Source organism: Calypte anna, chromosome W (assembly GCF_003957555.1).
Source record: "Calypte anna isolate BGI_N300 chromosome W, bCalAnn1_v1.p, whole genome shotgun sequence".
In the NCBI taxonomy this organism is placed as follows: Eukaryota; Metazoa; Chordata; class Aves; order Apodiformes; family Trochilidae; genus Calypte; species Calypte anna.
Window position 1 is genome coordinate 7,497,868 of NC_044276.1, and position 9,520 is coordinate 7,507,387.

The 9,520-nt window shown below is 50.7% G+C and overlaps 2 pseudogenes; one reads left to right on the plus strand and one right to left on the minus strand.

Annotated features, from left to right (window-relative positions):
* LOC115600059 overlaps positions 1–2,998 on the minus strand; it is a 35,740-nt pseudogene extending 32,742 nt beyond the window's left edge.
* Positions 2,999–7,957: 4,959 nt separating this feature from the next.
* LOC115600060 lies at positions 7,958–8,820 on the plus strand (annotated as a pseudogene).
* Positions 8,821–9,520: the final 700 nt, after the last annotated feature.

A 9,520-nucleotide genomic window follows, 5' to 3' on the forward strand; every position in this document is an offset into this window, starting at 1 on the left:
ATATTCTTTACACCGGAGATGGAGGTGATGGTCCTTCATGGAGCCTCTGGCAGAAAGCTCCAGGAGAGACTCGAGGCCGACCTCTAGGATTTGGGGTAGAAACTACAAAGGCTCCGAAGCCAACTACACAGCCACTGAAAAAGAGATCCTGGCTGCATACGAAGGAGTTAGAGCTGCTTCATAAGTGATTGGCACTGAGGCACAGCTCCTCCTGGTGCCACGATTACCTGTACTGGGTTTTATGTACACAGGTAGAGCATCTTCCCTTCATCATGCTACCGATTCTACCTGGAGTAAATGGATTGCTTTACTCTCACAGAGAGCTAGGATAGGAAGACTCGATCCTCCAGGAATTGTAGAAGCAATAACAGACTGGCCAGAAGGCAAACACTTTGGAATGCCACCAGAAAAAGTGGTAAAATGGGCTGAAGAAGCCCCACCATAAGATCAACTTCCAGAGAATGAGAAAAAAATATGCTCTTTTCGCTGATGGATCCTGTCATCAGGTAGGAGGCCATCGAAGGTGGAAAGCTGCTGTATGGAGTCCTACACAACTAGTTGCAAAAACAGCTGAAGGAGAGGGTGAATCAAGTCAATTTGCAGAGGTGAAAGCCATCCAATTGGCTTTGGACATTGCTGAACAAGAAAAGTGGCCGAGACTTTATCTCTATACTGACGCATGGATGGTAGCAAATGCCTTATGGGGTTGGTTAAAGCAGTGGAAGCAAAACAACTGGCAACGTAGAGATAAACCTATCTGGGCTGCTGAACTGTGGAAAGGCATTGCTGCTTGCTTAGAGAAACTTGATGTAAAAGTACGTCATGTATATGCATTGGAATGGCATTGGAATGGCATATGTATATGCATTGGAATGGCATTCACCCCTTTCTCCTCAGACAGACGGAGGACGCCCCATTGCAGCCATTAAGAGGAGACGCCCTCCTATGAGACAGAATCGAGAGAAACAGAAATCAGTAAGAGGGACCCTATGGGTAATCCTGTGTAAATGTGGGGAGGACATGAAAAAGTGGGACAAAAAACCTGCACTTCATGCACTTCAGCTGGGCTGCTGGTTTGTCTCTTAACTTGGGCTGTCCACCCTTGGGCTCCGTTCTGGAGAGCCTGGTTTCAACCCCTTCCCCCTTCAAGCCTAGTTTAAAGCCCTCCATTATCACAGAATCATCAAGTAAGGAGGGATGAGGAAGGACTTTTGACAAGGACTTGAAGTAACCAGACAAGGGGGGAATGGTTTCAAACTCAAAGAGGTGTTATTGACTTGAGATATGAGGAAGAAATTCTTTGCTGTGAGGGTGATGAGACACTGACCCAGATTGCCCAGAGAATCTCTGGCTGCCCCATCCCTAAAAGCTGCCTATTCAAGGCCAGGTTGGATTTGGCTTAGATTGGGTTTAGAGCCTCCTGGTCAAGTGGGAGATGTCCCTGCCCATGCAGGGGGTTGGAGCTAGATGATCTTTTAGGTCCCCTAAAACACAAACCATTCTTTGATTTGTGGCTCTACAAGCACAAAAGTGATGGTTATGGGTTGTATAAAATACCCCCATGAGTCTCAAAGGGGGGATTTGTTTGTGAAAAAAAACATTTAACATCCACAAAGGTTATTCCACTCTTAAAAACCTGAAGGGCTGGTATAATGGGGGTGGGGAGGAGGGAATGGGAGGACAGACTTCCTGACCTGATCACAAAACAAAGACCTCAGGAGCCTGGAGATAAGAAGCTGTTGAATCAGTGCTTTCAGGTGTAAATCAGGAGGACAATGACCAAGGCAGCCTTCACTGCCCTGAAGGTTCTTCTTTGTCTTTGGTCTGCATAGCAAACCATAAAGTTTTCTCTAAAGGGTTTCAGGCTTTGGGGAAATGTCTCCTGGCACATTTTCTGGGCAGATCTTAATAAACCAAATATCTCTGCTCTAGGTGGGGATTGGTTTTTAAAATAGGAGACAACTGACAGAAGCCTGACTGCAGGCTGCTTGAGGCATCCTGTCTCATGACCCGTGGTATCACAGAGGTTTCAGGAGAGCTCATGAAGCATCCCTCCTAACAGAAAAGGAGCAGTAATGCTCCTCTGAAGAGCTGTGCCAGCTCCTGGAGTCTACAGCCAGGCAGAAACACCCGTGCCCCACGCTCCCCAGGCTCCCTGGCAGCAGGACTGAGCGGCCACCAGAAACTCTGCCTGGACAGAACCAGGAGGGTTTGGGGAGAAAAGCCTCAGAATCAGCTCCTCAGACACCCAGAGCTTTTGCCAGCTGTGATACTTGAGCATTTCAAGCACACAACTCTCACAGCAGCCACAGTGCCTCTGCCATCAACATCTTCAAGCAGGGGAAAGGAACTGCTCTGAGAGCTGCAGGGAAGAGGAGAGGGGCAGCTGAAAGCAGTCCCCGAGAGGAGAGCAGTGCTGGAGCAGAGACACCTTCCCCTCTGGGGAAAGGAGAGAGGGAGGAAAAGGGAGAGAAACTGAGGGGCTGGAAACTCAACTGCACAGCTGGCATGGAACAGCATTGCTGGAAAGGAAAAGAATGAAATCTAGACACAGAGAGACTAAAGCCATCTCACCTTCCTGCCCCTTTCCCCAGCCATGCTCACGTTGCTCAAATGTGACTTCTTTCTAAAATTTTATGTATTTCAGTGAGTAACTAATTTCACCCTGGTACAGAGTGCTCCTCTATGGGCTGCAGATCCACATCTGCCCCTCCATGCTCCTCCATGGGCTGCAGGGGACAGATGCCCTCTCCCCACAGCCTGCAGGGGAACTTCTGTTCTGGCCCTTCCTTCATTCACTGACCTTGGTGTCTTGTGGAGGGCTGGGAGCAGGCTTCCACCTCATTCTCCATGGACATCTCGGGCATTTTCTACCACAGACATTCCATGGTAAACCCAGGGCAGCTGCTGACTCCTGAGGGAAGTTCTCACCTGGTAATGGGAAATCCAGGTCTCCACAGCCCTTATATACCTCCAGGGTCACCATGGAGACCCCCATGACAATGGTGTCCAGGCACCAGACCCTGCATCACAAAGCCCTGGTGCTGGCTCTGGAGATGCCCAGGCCTGGAACTAGCTGTGACTGTGTCACAGACTCATGGAATCATGGAAGGGGTTGGATTGGAAAGGTTCCAACTCACTGCATGCATGGGTAGGGACACCTCCACACAGCTGAAGCCAACCCGGTCCCTGTCCCCATGGAACTCTCTTCTTAATCCCATCCACAGCATCAGCCTCAGTCAGAGCTGGCGGACAGACAGCTGAGTATCAGCCAGCTGTGTGCCCAGGTGGTCAAGAAGGCCACCAACATCCTGGCTTGTATCAGGAATAGCATGGACAGCAGGAGTAGGGAAGTGATCGTGCCCATGGATAAAGACAGGAAAAAGTGTTGGTACAAGTGTTGGACACTGAGGCACTGTCACATCCTTCCAGGAGGACTTTGGATAACTGATGGCACTGTGACCCTCATCATCTCATGAACTTCCCACCCACCACATCACCCACCTCTTCAATCCAGACATCACCAGTCTCGCTACAAAAGGACAATGGTAGAGCATGTCAAAGGGCTTGCTAAAGGCCAGGTGCACCCCATGCCTTTCTGTCCCCTGCCCACTCTGCTTCAGCAATCCCCTCTTTGTCCTTCACCTGCCTGGAGCAGGCTGGCCCCCATCACTGTCCCAGGGACTGAGGTCATAGAATCATAGAATCCTGGAATGTTAGGGGTTGGAAGGGACCTCTAGAGATCATCCAGTCCAACCCCTCTGCCAAAGCAGGATCACCCAGGGCAGGTCACCCAGGAACACACCCAGGTATGTGTTGAAAGTCTCCAAAAAAGGAGACTCCACAGCCTCTCTGGGCAGCCTGTTCCAGTGCTCCCACAACTCACAGTCAAGACGTTTCTCCTCATGTTGAGGTGGAACTTCCTATGTTCTGGCTTAAATCCATTGTTCAACTGAAAAGAGATTGGCCCCTTCCTTTTGACACCCACCCCTCAGACATATATAAACACTCATAAAATCCCCTCAGTCTTCTTTTCTCAAGGCTAAGCAGACCAAATTCTCTCACTCTTTATTCATAGGAGAGATGGTCAAGTTCCTTAATCATCTCCTATCACTCCCTTAGACTCTCTCCAGTAGATCCCTGTCCTAGTAGAACTGGGGACCCCAAAATAGCATCCAGTATTCCAGGTGTGGTCTCACCAGGGCAGAGTAGAGGGGAGGAAAACCAACCTAGATCTGCCTTTTGCTGATGCACAGCAGGACACCATCGGCCCTCTAGACTACCCATTTGGTCATCCCTTTGCAGAAGGATATCAGGTTAGTCAAGCAAGATTTCTCCTTAGTAAATCAATGTTGGCTGCTCCTGAGAACCTTCTCTGTGTTTGCACATTCAGAGTACTGAATATTCTCCTTTCCTACTCATTATTAGGACCTACATCTACCATTGCAGAGATATGGAATCCACTCAGTTTCAACAGAAGTTTTCTGCTTCTCCTCTTTCATCCTCCTGTGTGGTACTGACTGTGGCACAATGGACCTTCCAGTACCTGTGGAGAGCCTAGTGGAATCCTGAAGAGGGACTGCTTCCAAGGGCCTGGACTGATAGGATGAGGAGAAATGAGTTTAAGTTAGGAGTTTCTTTGGATTGGATGTTAGGAAAAAGTTCTTAACCATGAGGGTACTGGAAAAAATGGAACATGTTTTCCAGGGAGGTGTTTGAGGCCTCATCCCTGGAGACATTCATGGTGAGGCTTGAGGAGGCTCTGGGAAACCTGATCTAGTTGAGGGTGTCTCCAGTTACTGCAGGGGGGTTGGAATGGATGACCTTTAGAAGTCCCTTCAAACACAAATAATTATGTGATTCGCTGATTATAAGACCTTTGGCAACTTCATTTACAATGGAAAGTGCCCAGAGCTTTGCCAGAATGGGATTTTGAGGCCCCAAGCCAATGGCCAGTCTGGAGAGGATAATGGGCCAAGGCTCAGTGCTGTGAAGACTGTGGGCAGTAAAGGAGGATCCTGGGAGTGCCTGAAGGGTGGGTTTGGGCATGGTAGAGCTTTTCTTCACAGTGGGAAACTGCTTGGGCAGGAAAAATGGCCCAAAGTGCAGCTGGGGATGCCTGGAGTGGAAAGCAGAAGAAAGAAATGTCACTGCAAGGGCCATGCTGGGGAACACCACATCCCCCAGAAGGAGCCTGGATCAGCCCAAGGCTCTGTGTGCCAAGGCAGAGGCAGGGAGGACACAGAGATGTCAGGCAACAAAGGGGACAGCAAGGTGGGGCAGGCGGGTGAAGGAGCAGAGCCTGCAGGGCAAGAGGCACAGGGGATGGGACAGCCCAGGACAGACTGTGGTGGAGATGAGAGGGAAAAGGTGTGGAAAAGCTGGAGCCACACTTGGCAGAGCCAAGCTCTCCATGACTTTGCTGATGGCTCTTGTCTCTCTACACCTGATGGCCATGGGGAGACAAGTGGAGCTTCCAGCAGCACTGGGGCTCAGGGCCTCCTTGTCCATGTGCAGGAGGCTGGGAGGTGCCGTGCCATAGTCCTGCCCTTGGCATTGCCCATCTCCACATCCCAGTGCTGCCAGGAGAGCCCTGAGGGCTGAGGGAGGGAAAGGATTTTCCTTGCCAGGGGCTGGGGGTCAGGGCTGGCACCTTTGGGGAATGGGCCCAGGGCTGGGTACTTTGCAGTCCTGACACACAGCCAGGCTTCCTCAGCACCAGAGCCACCTGCACCTTCCTTTTCCCCACCTGCCATCACTGCCTCCTGGTTCCTGCTCCCCCCACACCCTGCAGGGGACGCTTTCTCAGGGCGGTCCCTCAGGGGCACCCAGGCACACGGCAAGAAATTTTTGACTTGGACTCTGCCTTGGACTTTCTTGTTGAGAAAGAAGCTTCTGCAGCTTCCTCTCCTTGCCTGTTGAGCAAATGTCCTGGGCTCAGCATCAACACCCCAGAGGCCTCCTGACAGTTGTGAGCTGGGCTCCTGGGGTGGAGGGAGCTGCTGGCAAGTGGGCAGTGCTGCAGAGAGACAGCTCTAGGCTGGAACAGGTCCTCTGCAGAGTGCAGCAGGGCTGAGGGCACTACCAAGGTATCTGGGGGAGACAAGGAAGGCAGAGAGAGCGTCAAGGGGGTGAAGATGGAGGGGATGAGTGCCAGCTCAGTGGAGGAGAACCTTCCCAGCTTCTGACATGGTGAGTGTCTGGTGCAGGGCAGTGAAGCTGGTGCAGTTCCTGGAGGCATCTCCTAAAGCTGCAGAGCCAGAGCTGATGGGAGCTGTATAGGGGGGAAGGGGCTCAAGGTGTAAGGGGAATTGTGAAGAGGAGTGAGGGTGTGTGTGCAGGCAGGGGTGCCCAGGGCTGTCCTTCAGAGCAAGGTCCTGCAGCCCAGGGGCTGTGTGCTGGGGCAGGGACACTGCTGCCTGCTTGCCAGGGGCAGCTCTCAGCCTGCCCGGGGAGTTTCCTGGTGCTGGCAGAAGCTGTGGCTGGCAGGAGACAGGGAGCACGGGGCAGGGTCCTGGTGCTGGTGAGAGCGGGATGAATGACTCAGGGCAGCTCACATCTCCAGATGATGCCCAGAATATTTCTGAGGGGACTTTTCAGGAGTCCCTTCAGGACAGGGCTTTTGTGCTCCAGTCTGGGCTCTCCTCTGGCTCTTCTTCCACTTGTCTCTGGCTCAGCTTAGGGGGATAGAAACTCAGATATGCAGGGGAGAGCAGGGCCTGAGACTCCTCTAGCATCACCTGGAGGGGGAATGGGAACCTCAGAACATGCCTCCAACACCCCCCCCCCCCAGCAGTTCAGCTCAGGCTCACCTTTCCATTGTTTTTAGGTGTTATGTGCCCTGTTCTTTAGCCCCTGCCCCCCCCGGATGGCTGCAGGGCAGAGCTGGGCACCCAGGGGCTGGGCTCTGTGAGCAGGGGCAGGAAGGGAGATGGGGCCAAAGAACTAGGTCCTGGCTGGGGCAGCTCCAGGCAGCAGATGTGTCCATGGCAAGGAGGTGTCCATCTTCCCTCTGCCCTTTGGAGCTCTGGGAAATGCCCTCTGTGAGGCTGGGGAGGAGTTGACCCTCCCTTCATCAGACCAGCTCCCCCTTCTCTGCATGCAGCCACAGGCAATCCTCTTGCCTTGCTCTGTTCTCCCCGAGTGCAGCAGAAATGCTGAGGGCTCGAGACATCCAAGAACATTCCACAGGAGAGATGGGGAGAGCTGAAATAAAAACCCAAACCTCCCTGAAACAGCCTTTTTCCACCCTGGTTCCTTTTACTGGGAATGCAGATGCAGGCGACCCCTTTGTTTAGCACTGCTTTCATGTGACAAACTTTACCACTAACAGTATCTCTTTCTTGGGTGTTCCTATTGAGCTGCAGTCTGCACTCCAGAAGGAAAGAGATGAGAGCAGAATAGTTGGAGAGACCACATGTCTCTACTGATTTACCAAACTGACCCTTTTCCTCCAGATTTCCCTTAAAGGCCAGCAGATATCTCAGGCATATCTGCCTTTAAAATACTCATCATTATTTTTTGGGTAAGTAGAAGAGAAAAAATGAAATCTTTCCCTTCAGGTATGATCTGCAGGCTGGTACATTGGGGGTAAAAATTCTAAGATATTCGTGGATGTCTAGAGTGGATTTAAACTGAATTCCCCCCGTGTTCCTTTTTACCAATTTCTTTTGGGCAGGACTGACACCTGCATAGCCAAGAGTGCAGCCCTTTCTCCATATGACCCCATCAGCCAGCAACCAACCACAGCTCATGAATGGGACTTGCCAAAATCTCCTTCCTCTATGGAGCAAGATGCTTTGGGGATTTCTGTGAGCAACTAAATAGATCTGCCAAGAAAATTCTGACATTACTTATTTAAGATTTTTCTTTCTCTGACAGTGCACTATGCCCAGAGGCATCAGATGCCCAACAGCAGCTCTATCAGCTCCTTGCATTTGCAGACAGGCGGGAACTACAGCTCTTGCACTTCTGGCTCTTCCTGGACATCTGCCTGGCTGCCCTCCTGGGCAACGGCCTCATCATCACCACCATCGCCTGTGATCACCACCTCCACACCCCCATGTACTTCTTCCTCCTCAACCTCTCCCTCCTTGACCTGGGATCCATCTCCACCACTCTGCCCAAAGCCATGGCCAATTCCCTCTGGGACAACAGGGACATCTCCTACAAGGGATTTGCTGCTCAGATCTTTTTTTTCCTCTTTTTTATTATAGGGGAGTTTTATCTTCTCACCGTCGTGTCCTACGACCGCTACATGGCCATCTGCAAAACCCTGCACTACAGGACCCTCCTGGGCAGCAGAGCTTGTGTCCACATGGCAGCAACTGCCTGGGGCCCTGGGTTTCTCACTGCTCTGCTGCACACAGCCAATACATTTTCCCTGCCCCTCTGCCAGGGCAATGCCTTGGACCAGTTCTTCTGTGAAATTCTCCAGATCCTCAACTCTCCTGCTCACACACCTACCTCAGGGAAATCTGGGTTGTTATTTTTGGTTGCTGTTTAGGATTTGGCTGTTTTATTTTTATAGTGATGTCCTATGTGGAGATCTTCAGAGCTTTGCTGAGGATCCCCTCTGAGCAAGGACGGCACAAAGCTTTTTCCATGTGCCTCCCTCACCTGGCCGTGCTCTCCATGTTTATCACCACGGTTATGTTTTCCTACCTGAAGCCCCCCTCCATCTCCTCTCCATCCCTGGACCTGGTGGTGTCATTTCTGTACTCGGTGGTTCCTCCAGCAGTGAACCCCCTCATCTACAGCATGAGGAACCAGGAGCTCAAGGGTACTGTGTGGAAACTGGTGACCCGATTGTTTTCATAAGTAATAAAATCCCATTTTCTTATGCATATCATTTACAATCTATCTCATATCATTCATAATGTGTCTCATCACAGACTCAGCCTGCCTTCAGGGACTTCTGATGATGGAGACTTTTGGCTCTTTTTTACATGTGATAATGGTGTGCAAAAAGGAATCTCATTGTTTGTATCATTTTCAGTTCTTTATCTTCCTTTGTGGTGTCAAAGAGGCTGCTGGAAAGGTTTTGTTTTAATAAGATCTTTGCTCTCTGTGCAATGAAAGAAATAAAGGATCCAGCAGTGACTTCTTTACCTGATGTTCTTTTACTGAGATTCCTCTGATGTAAGGGTTGGAATCAGCAACACCTGGAGTCTTCTGAGAAGGAGTTTAGAAAGCAAGGGGGTTCACTCATGACTCAAGGAGAGGCCTTTCCTCATTCTTTTCCCTGATCCCTGATCAGTCCAACCCTGTCTTTGCTCCATTTCCACTGTCCCTCTACAAATCATTGCCTCATATCCCTGTGTCAGCTACTCCAATTAAAACCCCTACATATCCTTTCCACATAGTAACAGAGCAATCCTTGACATCAGATCCTATTAAGTCACAACTTCTATATTAAAATCACCTCTTCCTGATATCTTTGTCACACAACAAAGTTCAGGATGGCTAGGTCAGAAGTCCATGTCTGTGTCAAAGAGATGTTAGATCATGGAACAGATCC